This window comes from Protopterus annectens, chromosome 3.part0 (assembly GCF_019279795.1).
Source record: "Protopterus annectens isolate FY-2018-M chromosome 3.part0, PAN1.0, whole genome shotgun sequence".
NCBI classification, from domain to species: domain Eukaryota; kingdom Metazoa; phylum Chordata; order Ceratodontiformes; family Protopteridae; genus Protopterus; species Protopterus annectens.
The window spans coordinates 1,280,501,048-1,280,521,324 of record NC_056731.1 but is presented as its reverse complement, the minus strand read 5'-3'; positions in this window follow the sequence as shown (position 1 = coordinate 1,280,521,324).

Here is a 20,277-nt window from a genome sequence, read left to right as displayed (position 1 = left end):
TGTACTGAAGATTATGTTAAAAACATTGAAGACATGTTGGTAAATGACACAGCTTATTCTGTTGTAGATAAGAATGTAATTAACAGCAGTGTTTTGAGAATAAACACTGATCTTTTTTACATGTTTTGCCAGGGTAGTTTAGATCATGACACATATGAATATTTGTTAGTGGAACATCCCAGTAAGGGCATTTCTTTGGATACCCAAAGTATGCAAATCAGAAACAAATCTGCCCTTTAGGCCCATTATTTCAGCCAAGAGAATCAAGACAGAAAATATTTCTTTATGGCTGGATTACATACTTAATCCTATAATGCAAAAATCAAAGTCGTACCTTAGGGACTCCTGCCACCTTTTGGAAATTTTGAGGGACATTAACCTCGCCCATGGTGATTTTTATTTTGCGTCTCTAGACATTAAATCACTGTACACATGTATCAACCAATATGCTGGTATAGAATATCTGAGAGATTATCTCAGTGGGTACACTGACTTTACACACAGTAAAACAGAGACAGTTTTCAGGCTTAGGGTATAGTTCTTGACAATAATGTTTTTGAGTTCAACCAAAGATATTATAAGCAGACCTCAGGGGTGGCTATGGGGGCAAGGGTGGCCCCATCTTTTGCCAGCCTTGTAATGGCCATGTGGTAGGAGAGATATCTGTATGTACATCCACAAAGGTCCCACATTATTTAAGATTTATTGATGATTTGATATTTCTGTGGACTGGTGATGAGAGTAAATTTGAGTCCTTTGTTAGGGACTTTAATCACACCACATATTTTTGGGAATTTTCTGTGGGAAGTTTTGGTAGGACCATTAATTTTTTGGATATACATTTGGCTTTTGATATATTCAGTACCACTTTAGTGAGAAAAATTTATAGGAAAGATGTTTTTGTCAACCAATATTTGCTCATAGATAGCTTACACCCTAGGCATATGAAGAAAGGGTTGATTAAGGGGCAATGTATTCACCTCAGTAGACTCACATCTGATGATGATGCTTTTTTTCAAGAGGTCATCATGCTGACACATTTTTTTGAACAAAGAGGGTACGACCAGGCTTGGTTAACCAATATACATAAGGAAGTGTTTATTCTGAGCCAAACACTGCCAAACCCATCATTGGAGGGGGGGGGGGGGTTGGTGATGTAAGTAACAACAGGAAAAAGAAGGACAACACAGTGTTTACCATTTCTTTCCCCATCCCCATTGTCAATGAGATGGGTGTCATCAAACACATAATTAAGGACATTTGGAAGGTTTTGATGGGGAATAGGGAACTCATACAGGTAGTAGGTGTAGAACCCAAGTTCACCTATAAGAAAATTAAGAACATCAAAAATATTTTAGAAAATGGGGGGGGGCACACTGTAACATTGACTGATGTGAATAGTGTTTGTGGTACTTTCTCCTGTAGGAAGTGAAAACAATGTAGGTACATAAGCAATACATCTAGTACATTTATTACACATCTTAAAAGGACTATTTGGGTCCAAAGATGGTTTACCTGTGAGAATACAAACATAGTTTATGTGGCATTATTGTGACTCTTGTCCTAGTTACTACATAGGAAAAACCATTAGATGTTTAAAGCGTAGAATATATGAGCATACACTTGCTATTAAGAAAAATGACTTTACCAATGGTTTAGCTAGGCATGCAATTTACTGTGTGAACTTTAAAAAGTTCAACTTTTCAGTCATAGATTATGTTCAACAAGTGGATTATATAGAGAACACCAACTTGATTTTGGAATGCAAGGAGTCATTGTGGCAGATCAGTTTGGTAGCAGACAGAGCCCCTTGTCTGAATGAATACATTAATATTAAGTGTTTTTTTAGCACTAAAATAACATTCAAATCACAATAATTTGATGATGTTTTTATATTAAGACATTTTTATGAAGCGTTGACATTCTAAGCTGTTTGGAAAACAAGAGTTTTTTTATTTTTATGGTATGATTTTATACCTTTAATTTAAAGTATCATGAAAGTCATGTGATGTGTGATGTAAGTTATAAGAGGTGTTTTTGAGAGGTTAACTTTTTTCTGAAGACGTTCATGATGAATAAATTTGAACTAAAGTACTAAAGAATTGTGTTCACTCCTTCATTCCATCTACAGCTTTTGGTTTGAGTTTCATTTTCCAGTTTGTTGTGTGCTTTTTTTTTGTACCCAGTGTGATGTTATGTCCAGATATTTGCAAGATGTACTGCTGCCGAGCCACCATAACTGATGTGTATTTCTGACAAAGCAGTGGGATGCTGCACAGATGTATATCACTAACTACTGGGTAGTATGTGGCCATGTGAGCTCTGCACCACCAGTTATTATGTATCAGGACAGGCAGGAGTCTGTGAATGCATACACTGTGAGGGCATATGTAGTCCAGTATTTACGTGATATACCCATGTACATGGCTGTTAACATCCACATTGTCAGGCTTGGTCCACATGTCTCGCACTAAGGGGATCAGTATATACCTCTGGACTGAACAGAGTGTGTCAGACTGTCCACATATATTGGTCATATCTCTGCTGTAGTCCACAGGATCATTACTGTGCTATCAGAGGTACTGTACTATGATGTCCTTAGGATGTCTGTCAGTAACTGATGGCATACATGTCAATAGCAGATGTGACATTCCACACACATGTCTTAAGACAACCCCTGTTACAGTAGCAACAGTCTACATAGATACCTGCAATACATACCTGACATCCCCTTGCACTAAGAGATTGAGACTATTGGTGCTGAGGTATGACTCCACTCCATGTTCTGGACATATGGTAAACATATATGTATGTATATATATATATATATATATATATATATATATATATATATATATATGTGTGTGTGTGTGTGTGTGTGTATATAGATATATATAGATATGTATATGTATATATATATATATATGTGTATATATATATATATATATATATATATATACACACATATCTACATACATATATGAATATATATATATATATATATATATATATATATATATATATATATATATATTGACATAAATACATATATATATATATATATATATATATATATATATATATAGAAAGAGAGAGACAGAGAGATCTATATATGGCCATATATATGATGCACTATACAGATGTGTATAAATACATATATATGAATATATATGTATATGTACATGTAGACATATATCTACATATGTATATGTATATATCCATATCATTGTCATGTGTAATCATTACTGTTGTGTATATCTTCCCAAATGTATCACACCGTATGTATCTAATATGTGTATATTTAGATATAACAACATATGTGATGCAACAGTAATATCACTAACAAGTACTATACATTGTAGAAGTCACTGTAATTGTTCAATACTATTCAATATGTGTACTGACAGGTATATTGGAAATACAACAACTGTCTTCACAGCTGTCATGGTGTAGTGGTTAACTGTTGTGACTATAGTGTGCAGTGTCCTGGGTTCAAGACCTGCAAGGGCTGTTTATTTTGTTGCTGGGCAGAACAAGGGCTGTTGGATGCAGAGTAGTTAATGCAGTTTTGAGCAGCTTTAAGCACATTTGCATGGGTTTGTATGAAGTGATGCTAATGTACAGTTAAATGTATGGGCATTTACACCATGTAGGCTTTGCTTACCAGTGCGCAAATGCGCTTAGCTGCAATATTGCAGCAGTGCTGACAACTGCTAAGCATAGCTGAGCCCTGGTAACCAGCGCTCACATCCCAGTCTGATAACATAGCAGGGTAATGACATCTGTAATAAGTGTATGTAATGCCATGTACATAACATGTGTCTATATGCTGTCATTACAGTAGCAAGGGGTGTGAGTCACCTGTCTGGGACACTTGAGTATATATGCCTTGTACAACACTCTTACCCATGTGAATGTGTTACATACAAGGGTAGTATCCCAGGTTATATGCAGTCAGACTGGCATGTAGTGTATCTTTACTTTACTACTGTTGACAGTGCTTTCCCAAGCAAGAGTAGATTGCTAATTGTAGTACTGGAAACAAGCACCCCTGCATGCATAGATGGACTCTGAGTCCTCACTGTCATGTTCCTGGTGTGTGAGCTGTCACATTATATATTTACTACTGGATAATGATCTGACATGTGGAAAATAACTGTAGACAACTGTCTGTATAGCACATGTCAGTGAGGGCTGCCATCATGTAGTAATGGCATACCTATCAGTGTCCGGCGTCTATCTGTCAACACATTCCTCCTACTGCATAGCTAGTTGGTGAGCTGATGTCTGTCAGTCCCTGTACATATGTGCAGATGTCAGGTATCCATCTTGGATACGTACAGGCAATCTGTATTTGACTGACACTGACATGTCTGCCCAGCTGTGTTATAACTGGCACAGATAGGACTCAACACCCTGTACACACCACATGCCATGGATACCTCCACTACACTACCACAGTCAACAGAACAAGCTTGTGTACAGGTCTCCAAGACAGACACTAACCATGTTATGTAATACATGTTGCATACATGTCAACTGGAGCACCTCACCAGCCATTTGCAGGAGGCACCCAGAGGATTGGCTGATGCATGTCACTCTCACCCTAAGGGTCACCACAGTGGTGTCTGTAGATAGACGGCCTGCTGGCACATGGTGGGTGGCATGATACTACTATATACATCCCCTACACTTCCCATCTCTCCATGGACAATAACCAGGTACACACCTATGAACACCTGCACCGATGCACCCACTACTGACAAATGTGTACGTGTGCATTACTGAGGATATCAGTGTCTGTGTGTTAGTAGTCCTGTAGTTGGGAATACCCTGAGGCCCTTTACACCCACCACACTACCCATTGCCATAGTTAGATGTAGCTGCTGCTGTACCGGACGTTACATGTATTTTGTTACACTCCTCTCCCTAAGGGCTACCTGGGCCTTGCAGTACCAGCACAACACTGTTGTACTAATGGGTTGATAGGCATGGGATACCCACTGAGTTCTGGCAAGTGTGTGTATGTGTGTATATATGTAGGGTACAGCATTCCAAGGCCACATATTCCTATTACAATACGCATTGCCACACAGTATTAGGGATAGTGATGTTGCTGCCCATAGGAGAGGCATGACAATGCATCACCATACTATGCCTGTGGCATGTGCATTAGATGTATACCCCTGTAGTAGCACTCTTGGGATGGACAAGGGGTTGTATTGCAGTCCTGGTCAATGTGTGATGGTGGGTATGTCAGAGTGTCATCATGGGTTCCAGTGCATACAATATCCATAGTGGGGTGTGGGTGCTGGGTATACTGTTATTACACCATGGTACCCCCCGGTACATGTCCCATGTACCACTGTATGGTGACCACTGTCACCATCAACCATACAGGTAACTGATAACACTATCCAGCCCAGTTATGCATGTGCTGTGTGCAGTCTACCTGTAACAATTTGGACACATTGACAAGATAGTTAGCACTGATAGGCCCAGGTCTCTCCGATGTTTGTCTGACTGTTATGTGTTTGTGTTAATGTATATATGATGGTATGTCACACTATCTATTGTCCATATACAACCATTACACCCCCAATTACCATACTGTACATGCCTGGGGATGTTCTGCATGTAACATGTAACCTGGAACACACCTCATCCTAAATGCTGTGTGGTGTGTGCAATTAAAGCCACACACATCAGTAGCACTACATACCTAGGAAGGGGTGTAGTCCCAATGTTGCCAAGTAAGAGTGTGTGTGTGTGTGTGTGTGTGTGTGTGTGTGTGTGTGTGTGTGTGTGTGTGTGTGTGTGTGTATGTGGAGGGATCTACTTCAGGTTGCTGAAGATACATGTCCCAGGGGGTCATCTGTCCATGTGGCACAGGCAGTAACTGTTATACAGACCTGTGACATGTGTTCAACTCTACCAGGATATGGCACAGCCATGGTGTCACCCCAGTGCCATACCCCTTGTGAGATATGACAGCAGACCATCCTCCTGCTGACACGTGGACACCTGCAACACAAATGGATAACATTATGGAGACCACAATCACTCAGTGTTACTAACAGCTATAATGTATCATGGCTGGACAGCTACTGACATGTAAGCATTAAACATTACTGCTGACAACATGTTACACAGCAGTACATTGGTACACTGTAGTACAGTCACTGTGTGTATCAGATCCATATTAGCCTGTCCCTGCATCGAAGTTACAGATGGCAGGGATGTGGCACAGGTATCACCATATGCACAGGGTGTGTTGTTAGTTTGCCAAAGACCTAGGGTGAGCCATACATTTGACACGATGTGTATGAGTGAGGGGTTTAAGTTACTGATATGGCTGTGGTGATGCGGTGTGTGTAGGTAAGGGGTTGCCCTAGGTGTGTTTGTATTCTGTGTGGGTATGCAGGCACACAGTTCTGCCATGTGGCTGCCCTATACAGGTGTTTGTTGGACAGCTGCAGACCATACATATCAGGGTGTGCAGTTCACTGCCTCTGGCCATGGACATGAGAACTGTGCCTGCCAGGGGTTCCACGGGCACATCCAGGTCCCAAGACTTGATATGCTATTCTCCCCTGATGATGACATATATCCGCTGGAACCAGGTCCCACCTGGGACTGGCCAGAACCACATGCACATGTCTTGCTGTGGTGTGATGTGGACAGTGCCTCCTCCTGCAGTGCTGTGGCTGGTACTGCCCACACGAGAGCAGCTTGGTGTCCTTGCACATCCATGCCGACCGCCAGATGTTGGTGTTGCTGGCCTACATCCACGTGGCCACACTAGTCCCACCACATGCTCTAGCACAGACAATCCATGGTCGAGGAAGCCCACCATCTGACACCACCATCTATCCCTGACCTCTGTATAATAACAGAGGGCAACTGCAATATCACAGATGTTGTCACTTACACCTGAAAAAGCAGTCCTCTGCAGCATCAGACCCTTTCTGGTGTACCGTTCCATACATTCCTGCACTTCCATGACAGCCTGAAACATGTGTCTGGTGGTACTAGATGCATCACTTCTGCCAGGGGCACAATGACCAGTGGCCCTCCCATGAGCACCCCTGTACATCATGCCTATGTGGCACCCTGCCGGACATCTGGCTATGGTTGCTCTGTCCAGGCACAGCAACCATAGATAACACCATGTCCTGTGCACTACCACCAACTGCCCACTGTCCCCCTGCTATGGCCACTAGTGATGGGGTATCCATAGACACTGTGACTCTGTGGGGGGATGGGGTGGATAACAGGGGGATGTCAAATGATGGTGCAGTTTCGGCCTCTGACAACCTCGCCTGTGCCTCAACACACCTATCATCATTTTCAGTGTCTGTATGGACACCAACATCAGATTGCATGCAAGAGGGACCCTGAATCACCTCGCCACCTGTGGGGGGAAAACAAGAAATGCACTTTAAGACCTGTACATCATTGCTTAACAGTACACACATACAAGCACACACACACACACACACACACACACACACACACACACACACACACACACACACACACACACACACACACACACACACACCCTGACATTCCACCATAATACTTACCTGTCCCTGAGTTTGCAGACTGTCCCAAGTTTATTCTCTTAAGTTCCCCATTCTGCATCCCACTTGGAAACCTACACTCATTAATACCAGTCATTAACATATCATTTGTCTAATTGCCTAAACAAGTGACCACAAAACATGACCTGTTACTGCATTACCTCTTTGACTTTATTGGAGTCGGTTTTACAAGGACTCACTGCTGTCATCCAGTGTTCACCCTGGGTTTGTCCAGACATCATGAGCATGGCCCCCATATGTTAGGGGCTACTACAGTCACTCAATAATGTTATGCACTGGAGTGTCATACATAACTATTGCTCAGTAGATGCAAGATCTGTTGCTCTATTACCTTATTATGTGGACAACAGTAATATTTGGTTACATTCACTGGTGTTGTCCAGTAATTCAAGAAAAAAGCAAGTTCCACAGCATTGTATAAACCTTTTGAATAAAACAACAAAGCTTTCAGACAAATACGTCCTTCTTCACTGTTAGTAAAATTCATAATAACACCCAACATCTTTTATATTTAAACACTCAAAACACATGACACAGCCTACCTATCAAATGCTAACAATAAATTAATCAATCAATGGTTTTCAAAAACTTTTAATTGTTAATAATTATTTGATTAATTAATTGTTAGTATTTGGTAGGTATAATGTAGGAAATATACAGATGGCCATCCAAGACAGATGATGTCACATGTAGCAAACTAGTCATGTAGCTGCCTAGTAACATGCCACAACACTTGCACATATGGCAACTCATACAGCAAGGTTATCATAGTTCTTAATACATATTTCTGTCCCCCCCACCATATCTGCAACAACAATCTGATCACACAGCTCAACAGGTATGGCTACAGAATACCTACCATTGGGACATATATTGTATTCTACCACACTTTCTGCTATGTGTTTGTAGCCATGCTCCCTGTGGAGACACTATCATTGCTGTCCTGTTATGGACAATGTCACCTGCAAGCCATGGTAAGGGCCCCTATGGTTCCATATATGCATGTGGTCTGTTTGCTATGTGATTGCTGTACATCTGTTGTTTTGTGTTATTGGGGACATCTATGCATGCTGTTGGACATGATCTGGGAATGTGTGGGCTATTACTACCCACATATGTTCTATAACAGTGACACAATAGCATGTTTAGGGAACAGTTGCCAGCAGAACCACTTCTCCTACCTCATCTGGCCATGTCACCAGGCCACATCACATGTGGGACCCAGCCGGGGGCCTCCTCATCTACTGGTCCTGCACTACCTTCAGGTAGAACCACCTCAGGGGATGGTGTCCCCCCCGGGAACACACACAGACATGGTCCTGTTACTCGAGGTCAGGTCTAGGGTCTGGTGCATAGGGAGCTCCACAGAGACTTGTGGGATGTGCTACAGCACCTTGAGGCCCTCAGTACACACTCATAGGGTCCACATGCTCCTCCTGCTCAGCCTCCAGCCCAGGCACCTTCAGGGCTGTGAAGCTGATGTTGTGATTAGCAATGGGTGGGGGCCTTGTTCCCATTGTTTCCATATGGGGTCTCATGGGACTTCCACATCACAGATGACACTCCCCATACAGGGTGTTTACCCATCACGTGTGTCATATACCACCCCTGTAGGCCGTCTTCTCTATCTTCCAACCCAATCCACCTCCACAAATATACCTGCCAATCCCACTTTCACAACAAGGGCAATGTGGTCCCAACATGGGGTTTGCACGTGACATATCTGTCCATGTTGCACACACTTACTGATATATTTATATATATATATATATATATATATATATATATATATATATATGTGTGTGTGCATTGATAAGTGTGATGTTCCCTCATACATAGCATGCAGCACTGTGATGCAAAACTAGGGGACATGTATTTATATACATGTGTGTGTGTGTGTGTGTGTGTGTGTGTGTGTGTGTGTGTGTGTGTGTGTGTGTGTGTGTGTGTGTTTGTATATATGTAGATATGCATATAAGTACATATAGGTGTCTGTATATCTGTAGACATATATATATATATATATATATATATATATATATATATATATATATATATATATATATATATATATATAGTGCATTCAGACATCAGGTCCACACTCTCTAACTCTATTTCCTGCACAGATGCACTGTTCTGCCTTGCTACAACACAGACAGGTGCCACATGTGGACACAGCCTAACATTAGGGGGGTATATATAGGGACAGATTGCAGGTAAGCCTATTACACACCTATGGTATTTCTGCATGCTACATTACATGTTGACTTGACTGTCCTGCAAGTGGTGGGCTCTGGAACCCACATGTCCATCATAATGGCATTACTTCCACCACCAGCTATTGGACACACTAATATACATGTTTTGCATTACGCAACACACACTATGATGGCTTACATCTTGTCAGGCAGTGCTGATCTGCACAGTTGATGGGTATGGCCCACTACCCACAGGGACAGACACTATTGTCCATAGCAGTTGTTCAGCTGGACATCATTACAACAACAACACCTGATGGTACATATAAATCATTCCACATCATCTATCCCATTATTATGGACCAAGTACTGCATTCATTTACATGCATATGTACTTCACATACCTGTTGTGGGAATGATGTCTGTTCTGAATAGTTTGCTGGATGGATGTTTTTGTTGTTGTTGTGTTTTGTTTTTTTTGTTTTGGTTTTTTTTTGGCTTTGACTTTCACTCTCTCTCTCTCTCTCTCTGTCTCAGTCTCTCTCCGGTAAATGGATTGAGCTGCTTTGAATAGATTGCAGCATGGATTTTGTAGGTGATGCACATGATCAGATGATGGCCTCTGCACCAATCAGTGTCCTCCACTTTCTACCTGCATGCAGCATGCTGTGTAGTACTTCCAATTACTACTATCATGGCAACCCACTACTATAAATCCCTAAATTATGTGGGCGTGGTCCCTTTACCTTTCCTGTATGGAGGACATCCTTCCTGTGTGTGGGCAGCAGTGTTACAGACAGCAGGTAGCAATACCTCTTACAAGAGGACTTGCAAACTCAGGCCAGCTACATATTTGTATAAGGTTTCAGAACTAAAGACAGAGTGTGAGTAGTGTTGTTTTATGCATTGTATAGCACCAGTGTTACAGAGTTTGTGTGTACATACTAGTTTTGCATGGAATGCAGTCTGTTTGCATAGCTCTCAGCTGTGTGCCTGTCCACATAATGGCCAGAGGTGTGCCTGTTATGTTTTGTCTGTCCACCACACAGGTCTTGTGTCAGATATATCACTGGCATTGCGTGTGTTGAGTGCTATCAGTACATGGCTACATCCATTTGTTTCTGACTTCATATTCCTGACTAAGGGTATGTTGCAGACTATCCTGTAACATCAGCGACTTGCTTAGTGTATGACAACACTATTTCACATATGGGCCTGTGTTCCAACCTCTGTCCTCCACCTACATACCAGGCTTTGTCCATATGACATGCTGTCAGGGGTTGTTATGTAGTGGCCTGTGATTATATCATGCTGCCATTCCTGCCATCATTACAGTGCTGTTGTGGTCCCCACACATATTGTGGGGTAGGGTCAATATATATGTGGGCTTCAGCTGCACAAAACATGTGTGCCCTTCTGCAGTCCAGAGGTCAGTGTATGTAACAGTGTTATATGCCCCTGTAAGTTAGTCTATGGGGGAGAGGTATGCACCATATATAACTAGCTGTTACAACATATGAGGAATATCGGTAGTAAGACGCCTTAAGGTATTTGGCTGCACATTACCATGCATTTCACCTTGGGAACATTGGTGGCCTAGTGCTTACTGCCATACAGACTGTTCTGTTTGTCAGTGTGATTGTGATGTTTTCAGTTATGCATTGCTATGTACCAGATACATCCCATTGTGTCATCTTAAGTCTTTTCTCCCTAGGGATTGAGTATAGAGTGTAATTAGAGTCTGCTTGACTATACATCTGCATTAATTACTGTTGATTGATTGTTGTCCTCTGGCCCAGTCTGTCTTTACTGTTGTAGTACTTGAAGGCCTTGGCCTGGACAGCGACATATGTTATGCTTTCGGATTACTGTATTAAATGATCTGCTTGAGAGTTGCATTAATCAGTTACTATGTATTTCGAAGTCTTAACAGGTATATGACATGGCATATACGACTGTAATAGTACACAAATAAAACTTTCTTATGTATGCAAACCTGTGTGTGGTGTCATATCCTTTGACTTCTCTGTGGGTATATGTTTCAGACAACAACTGTCTTTTGTATGAGTGACTCATATTCTGTCCATTTGAAAAGGTTGCAACTGTAGGAATACTAGCTGTTCAGTATGCTGTGCACCCTCTAAATATATATATATATATGTATCTGCATATATGTTTATGTGTGTATATGTATCTTTGGAATGTTTATTGCTTCCACATTTTACATTCCCTATGGTAGTCAGACTGTACTGCATGATATGTTATTGATACCATCCTGACATCATACAGGTGGGATGGATTACTGTTAACGTCTTGTGGCCATGTTGTTTAGGGTCCTGGGTATGAGACTTACAGCAGTTGTTATTGTGTTGCAGGGCAGATCTGTTTGGCTGTGGGGGAGGGGTGATATTAATACTTACAAGACGTATTTAGCTTGGGCCCCCTCACCTCCATTAATGGTGCCTTTGGTCATATATGTATTTGTTATGTTCTCTTTTATATCTATAGATATATATCTGTATATACACATATATATATATATATATATATATATATATATATATATATATATATATATATATACAGATATATATATCTGTTTACATATATATATCTGCTTACATATATAAATATATATATATATAGATAGATAGATATTTATATATATATATATATATATATATATATATATATATATATATATATATATATCTCTACACCCACACATACATCTACATGTATAAATACATTTCCTGTACTGTTGAATGACTGTGCTGGATGATATGTTTGTGAAATCCTCAGTATTATGTATATCTGACATGGCTTGGTGGTAAATTACTTTGGCTATGGTGTGCAGGGTCCAGGGTTCTTCAAGACGTGCAAAGACTGTTTATTTTGTTGCTGGGCAGAACAAGGGCCATTGGATACAGAGTGATTAAGTCACTTTTAAGTAGTTGTAAGTGAGTTTGCGTGGGTTTGCATGAAGGTAAGCACTGTTATCTTCCGGTTACAGTTTCTTTCCAGTTACAGTTTCTTATACTGATTTAGCTTCTCAGTTGCTTAACCTGTGTAGGCATTACTTACCCCGGTGCAAACAAGCTTAAACCCGCTTACTGCTGCTTAAAAGTGCTTACTCCCACTTACCCCCACACTGATTTCTTTAAAAGAAATGAAAAAGGGTTGATAGGAAAGTGGTGAACAAGGGGCACAAAGAGGGAAAGACCGTAGGGAAAATAGCTAGGGATGTGCAGGATGGTTATAGGGAAGGTCCATAGCTGCCCATTTCTTATACAGCAACAGCTGTGCATATACACTGATTTGGAGGTAGATATGGACACTAGTACCCCTGAAAGAGGGTGAGGACAACAATAATATGTTGTGAAGTCAATTAGACCAGATTACTTTTTTTTTTAAGGTGAGAGTGGGATGTTGGGGAGGGATAGTAGGTATATTTGGGGAGGTAAGTTGGATAGGATAACAGATAAGACAGGCAAGACAGCATACAGGAGCAGTATATGACACATGTGGGGGGGTAAACACCGTGGATGGGAAGGGGTGTTTGGAAGTCAGAAGCCTATGATTCCCCTAGTGGAAACAGTGGGACTGAGGTCCCCACCCATGGGCAGTCACTACTGCACCTTCTTGGCCCTGAAGGTGGCTGTGCTGGGGGCTCAGTAGAAGGGCCAGGCTGACCATCTAGTTGTGCAAGGCAGCCCTCAAGCTGGCATAGCAGATCAACAAACTCTCTGTAGAGCTCACTATGCACCATACCTCAGATCTGGCAACGGGTGACAGTGTCCTGTCCTTGTCCGCTCCCGGGAGGTGAGCCCCTCCCCTGAGGTGATTCTACCCAAAGATGGTGTGGGACCAGCAGACGAGGAGGTCCCAGCGTGGGCCCCAGACATGCTGGTGCCTGGTGCCATGGCCAGATAAGGTGAGAGAGGCTGATCCGCTGGGACCAGCATTCCCAAATGTGCTATGGTGTTTCAATTTTATAATATATGTGAGTTAGTAATAGCACATTCCAGGATTAGGTATAACAGCATGCATAGATATTCCCATTAACCCGAAACACCAGATATGGAACAGTTGCATAGCAAATGGAACACATGCATATATGGAATCACAGTGGCCATTTCAACAGCATGCAGGTACAATGATGGCAGCATGCCACCAATGTGGGAGTATTTCAACATGGCACATGCATAGAAACAAATTTAAATATTTATCAAACAATAGGACATATGTCGCAACAGTAGATTTAATAGACCGCATACTGATTGAGTTGTGTATTTAGTTTATTGTTGCAGATATGGTGGTGGAGAGAGAAAGATGTCAATTAACAACTTGTATATCCCTGTAGTACTCATTACTTTCCTAGTCAGTGCTGTGATCTGTACCTTACAGGTATTATTACAGTACCCTATGGCCTTAGTTTGGACAGTGGTATGGATGTAGACAACTATATACATGAACTGAGTCTTACCTGCAGTATATACCTCTTACCTGGTATACCTGTGGAGGTATTGTTTGTTAACACTACCCCTGACTGTTTCTATACATATTCCCAGATTCCAGGTTGATGTTATGCACATACCTGTCCAGCTCTTATTCCACACACTCTGGGCATGTATTGACAACATGCAGGTGAAACTGGGACATATTTTGACTATGGCCCTCATAAACCTTTGGTGAGTTGTACAATGACAGGTTTGTTTTCGTAGACATTTTCCAAATATGCACATGCCTGACAGTCAGTTATATGACATTAAATGCCGCCTACATGTCAGAGATTAGCACGCTGATATGCCAGGGGGACAGGGTAACAGCCAGCAGAAATGGGCCAACTGGGCATTCTGAACAAATCTGTACACTTGTGGGGTATGATTCTGCATACAGCTTACTACCACTCCCAGGATTCAAGCCATGGCTGTGTCTGCTAAAAATACAACAGTGTACTTCACAGTGTAGTGTGCTATATAGATATTGCTGTGTGTCTCTTCTCTGATTTCTGTCTGTAAGTCTCCCATGGTTTTACAATCTGACCTTGTAATTACAACACTCTTATACAGGGTTTCCTAAACAGTTTTATTATGTAGCACAGTGTGGATGACAGTGATGAGTAATACCTTATTATTCAGAGCTACTGCAACACTAATAATGCCATACAATACCAGAGTAAACAGTACCAGTCCAAGATTTCAATCTTTTATTTCTAGGCACAGTTTTTGTATCTAACAAACCTGTGGGGGAATGTTTGTTAGCACTACTTGAATGTTGCCACACATATTACCAGATTTCACATTATTATTATGCACATACATCTCACTCTATTACTGCACACACTCTGGTCACAGTTTCACAACATGGGGGTGGAGATGGGACATACTTTGCTTATTACTCTCATAACATTTTGTGGAGTTGCTAGAGGGACAGGTTTGTTCTTATAGATGTCTGACAATCAGTTGTATGTCATTATTTACTGCCTAAATGTCTGGGATCATCCCACTGATTTGCCAGGGGGACAGGGTGACAGGCAGTGGATATGGACCAATTAACTGGACATTCTGGATATATCTGTACAGTTGTGGGGTATGATTCTGCATACAGCTTACTACCACTCCCAGGATCAGTTGAGTGTGCTATTTGGATTACGTTGTCTAGCTTTTCATTGTTTTCTGTCTAAGTCTCTCTCAGTTGTACAATATGACCTCTTGTGATTACAACAGTCATCTACAGACATTCCTACACATTTTATTTATGTAGCACAGTGTGGGTAACAGTGCTTAATACAACAGTACTATTAAGAGATTGCAACACTACATTACCATATGATACCAGAGTAAACACAGGCAGTCCAGCAGTTAGACCTTTATTGTCAGGCTGTTAACCTTTTATTTATATACAACCTATATGAGACTCTTCCTGCCATATTGTCTGGTGTATTCAGTACATGCCTTAAACAATACAGGTTTTATACTGGCAATTAACTTTCTACTACTTTTAGATTTATTTCTTATGGCAGTACATGCAAGAGTATTACTAACCTGCCTCGCAACGCGACCTCTGCAATCTACAGGCATGGGCTTCCCGGTTCACAGCCCATTCGTCTGCCGCTGTCAAAGACATAAGAGGAATATTTAGCCATACCTATCCATAATATACATGAGCTGGCAATTATTAAACAGATAGTGGACTGGTACTTACACATGGCTAGAACATCCCCCGTTTGCCTAGCCTCTTGGATACACTGATCCAAGAGCTCCCTCTTTCTCCACTTCAGGTTGGCATAGTGATGCCTGACCTGCTCACCAGTTCGAGGTATACCAATGGCACTAGTGAGGTCATGGGCGAGATGGTCCCAGGCTTCCACTTTATATTGGGAACCCTAGTACTGGCCCTGCAGCAGTCTCTGGTCATGACCTTTAACAAGGAGTCCTGCCATGACTTTGGACTCCTTGATGACCCAGTGCTGCACCTGAAAGCGCACTCCTTCACCCACACTGGTTATTGTGCCTACAAGAGGAAGCTGCAACCATTTATGAGATGTATTCCCACCTGTTGGGTTTAAATAGGGCCAATTTCCCACACTGTGCCGTGATTGGACGGTTTTGAAAATGCTAAGCTATGGGCAATCCTGCTTGCCTAAGGTTGGCATTGCTTAAAGGAGTATACCAATTGGCAAACTGATTTAGCTGACCTACACATTGCTTACACCTAGTAAGCAGGCCTGTGCAAAGCTTAGGTTGCTTAATTTTTAATTTGCATACTATTTGCTGTTTGGCATTGCGTTATTATTCATTACATGTTGTATATGTGTTTGGTATACATGATTCATGTGTATGTACACTGTATGGGGTCCTTGTGTTTATTAGGGGATTTCAACACTTTATTACAATGACACCTCACATCTGAACTTAATGCAGTACTCCAGTTCACATATTTATGCTATGTAGTAGGTTATACAACATAAAACTGTATATAGATTCCTTTCATGTGTTAAGTTTAATATTCACATAGTGAGGATCTGTTTGGTGATACCTCAATCTTATGTATTGCTGCGATGGCTTACGGGTTAACTACTGTGACTATAGTGCTCTGGGTTCAAGACCTGCAAGGGTTGTTTATTTTGTTTCTGGGCATAACAGCAGCTGTTGGATGCAGAGTGGTTAAGGCACTTTTAAGCAATTGTAAGCGGGTTTGCATGGGTTTGCACGATGGTAAGCAATGCTAAATTTCGGTTAAATATGCTTACAGAGAGTTAGCTTGAATATTGCTTAACCTGTGTGCGCATTGCTTACCCCCATGCAAATGGAGTTAAACCCACTCACTACTGCTTAAATATGCTTACTCCCGTTTACTACTGCTTAATAGTGCTTACTCCCACTTACCCCCGCACTAATTTACACTGAAATGTAACATGACTCTTGGGAAGGTGGTGGATTTGGACACTCTATGGATTTATCATTCATTACACATTGGTGCTGCAGTAGCATTGTCACCTCACAGTAAGACGTTGTCCTGTTCGATTCTCAGCTAAAGCGTCTTCTGTGTGGAGACATGCGTGAATGGGTGTACCTTCGTTGAAGGTTGTGCGTCAGGGCCGGCAACTCGGCACGTAAAAATCTGCTGCCAATCATTAGCGGACTGAAGTTCCGCTGTGGCGACCCCTAACCGGGAAAGCCAAAAGACACAACAACAACACATTATACCTTCGATTTGTATCCCTGATTCATGTGTACATATGCTGTATGGGGCACTTGTGTTTATCTGTGGATTTTACATTATTACAATGACACCTCACATCTGCATTTAATGCAGTACTCCAGTTCACAAATATATGTTATTTAGTGGGTTATGCAACAAAAATATTGTTCATGAAGTGATTTGTCATGGAAAATGGAATGCACTGGAGTGAGACTTGAACTGGGAATGACTGCTCATAAGGCGAATGCTCTGACCACTACACTATAGCAGTACTGTTTCATTTGCATGTATCTTGATATTTATCTTCTTGTGCCATTTAAGCTGCAGTATACATAGCCTAGCAATGGGCAAACCCGCGCACCTATGGTTAAATTTTATCTGTTTGATAAAAAAATTAACTTGTTTATATTATTATATTTTAACTATTGCTCTTATAAACTTGGGGGGTTGCTGGGGGTATGCAACCCCCTATGAGATGTCTCGCTCATTGTTATAGCTAAACTGCAGTTCTTGATTGCAGGAGCGTGTATGTTGTGAGAGCTCTGCTCTCAGACATGCCCCCTGCACTCGTCCACGCTCTGTGTCCATTTAGGAGCTCAGGCAGCGCACCTTCATTAATATGCATGGTGCGCTGCCCTCCTACTCTTAAACGGTTGCATCCGTGCAAGACTAAGCTAGTCCTGCACGAAAGATTACTGAATACGGGGGAGTGATTGCTTGGTTTAGTTTAAAAAAAATGCACAAGAAAATAATTTAAGAGAACAAAAAAATAAATATCTGCTATAGTTGTTCAATTAAATTGTGTTCCTTCACATGTGGTCAGCTTAATTTCTACATGTATTACAAAGAATTATGAGTGGATTGCCTATTATCACCATTTGTTGATGTATTCTCAAAATGGATTCAAGACATTTACCTGCATTTCAAGAAAACATTAACAATTTCATTGAGATCAGCAACCAGAGCATAATCTTCAATGTTACTGTGATATTCTAATGAACCACCAATTATGATAATGATGTAAGAATTGAATTACTATATATAGACTGTCAGAAATTGCCCTAAAGATTGTATCAGTGACAATGTTATTTATATTTAATTTGACTGAATGATGCTTCACCAAATTACTAACTAAACAAATTTTACTGAAAATATACTGAATCGTACTTGACTGAAAAACATTTTTAGGCCAAGCATAAATTAAAGGTTTGCTTTCTGCAGGGATGTATACCCCATGTGTTGGGCTTTGTTTCTACATTTCCTTACTTAAATATATTAACCCCTCATTCACACAGCAGTGAAGCAAAACACATTTATACACATAATGAATCACTGCTGATACACAAATACATTTAATAGAAAAACAAATAAGTTTAATAGAAAACTTCATTAAAGCAAACATACTTCGAAAATGTTTTTGTAAGGGTAACTCCACCCCACCCCACCCCACCCCCGAATCCCCACACATACCCCTTACTTAAAAATATTAACTCCACAGGCCCACAACAGTTGAGGAAATTGGGAAAGACACACAGTGACACTGATTTCAATCCTTAAGAAACACTAATGCAATAATTTAGATCTGCACACGACACCTGATAGCAGTTCAAGGTACTTCAGGTTTACTATTCAGATTTGATACATTTGCTAGTTTGGAGAGGAATCAGCAGGGTTTAGTAACTTTTTTACTGAGTTTGGGAACTACATATATGTTATGTTTCCTCTTTCAGCACACTTCATATCTGGGTTACAAATTTCATGGCAGGCTATTGCCTAGGAACCAAAAAGAATAAGCCTACCTCTGCAAATATACCACATAAGTAGACTGTGCAGTCAACCTTTCCATAAGAATTTACTTATTGTAATACCAACAGTGAATTAACAGCAGTTCATAAGGCACACCAAGAATATGTGTGTGTTTCAGAGAGACAGAGAAACAGGGCTGGTGTGTGTGTGTGTGTGTGTGTGTGTGTGTGTGTACATCTGTTTTACAGCTCAGATTTTCTGAAATAATATTATTATGAGCACTTTCTAAAGGTACATGCCTGATTAATTTCCCTGAGGAGGCAAAAAGTAATTTTAAGCCCCTTGTGAGACTGTTGATTAACCAAATCACTGCAGTTACATTAAATTTATCTCACCATACAGAGTTCTGTGCATCTCCAGATGTGAGTGTGAACAACTCCTTTATTATTTATTATGTACTTGAGTACATTAGCCCTGTTGATAGGGCCAAAGTAGTGTCAGACTAGATCCTCAATATCACTTAAACAAGCATTTGATACCCCCCCCCCCCCCAGGCCTGTGTGCATTAATTTATTTAGTTTTGTATTAAATGTTTACTAAGCTAGCAATGCATAATAATGTTTTCAAGGATTTTGTTGGACCTTACATAAAGCATCCAAGAGGACATTAGAGAAAACAAACAGAGGTCTACAGGATACAGCACAACTGCAGCTCAAAAACGTAACCCATGTGCTAAACTGCAATGTATGTAGGAGGCCAGGCACTGCTAAAACAGCAAAAATATGTAGGAGGCCAGGCACTGGTAAAACAGCAAAGTGTGTAGGAGGCCAGGCAGCGGTAAAACAGCAAAGTATGTAAGATGCCAGTCACTGCTAAAACAACAAAGTGTGTAGGAGGCCAGGCACTGATAAAACAGGAAAGTACGTAGGAGACCAGGCACTGGTAAAACAGCAAATATGTAGGATGCCAGGCACTGCTAAAACAGCAAAATATGTAGGAGGCCAGGCACTGGTAAAACA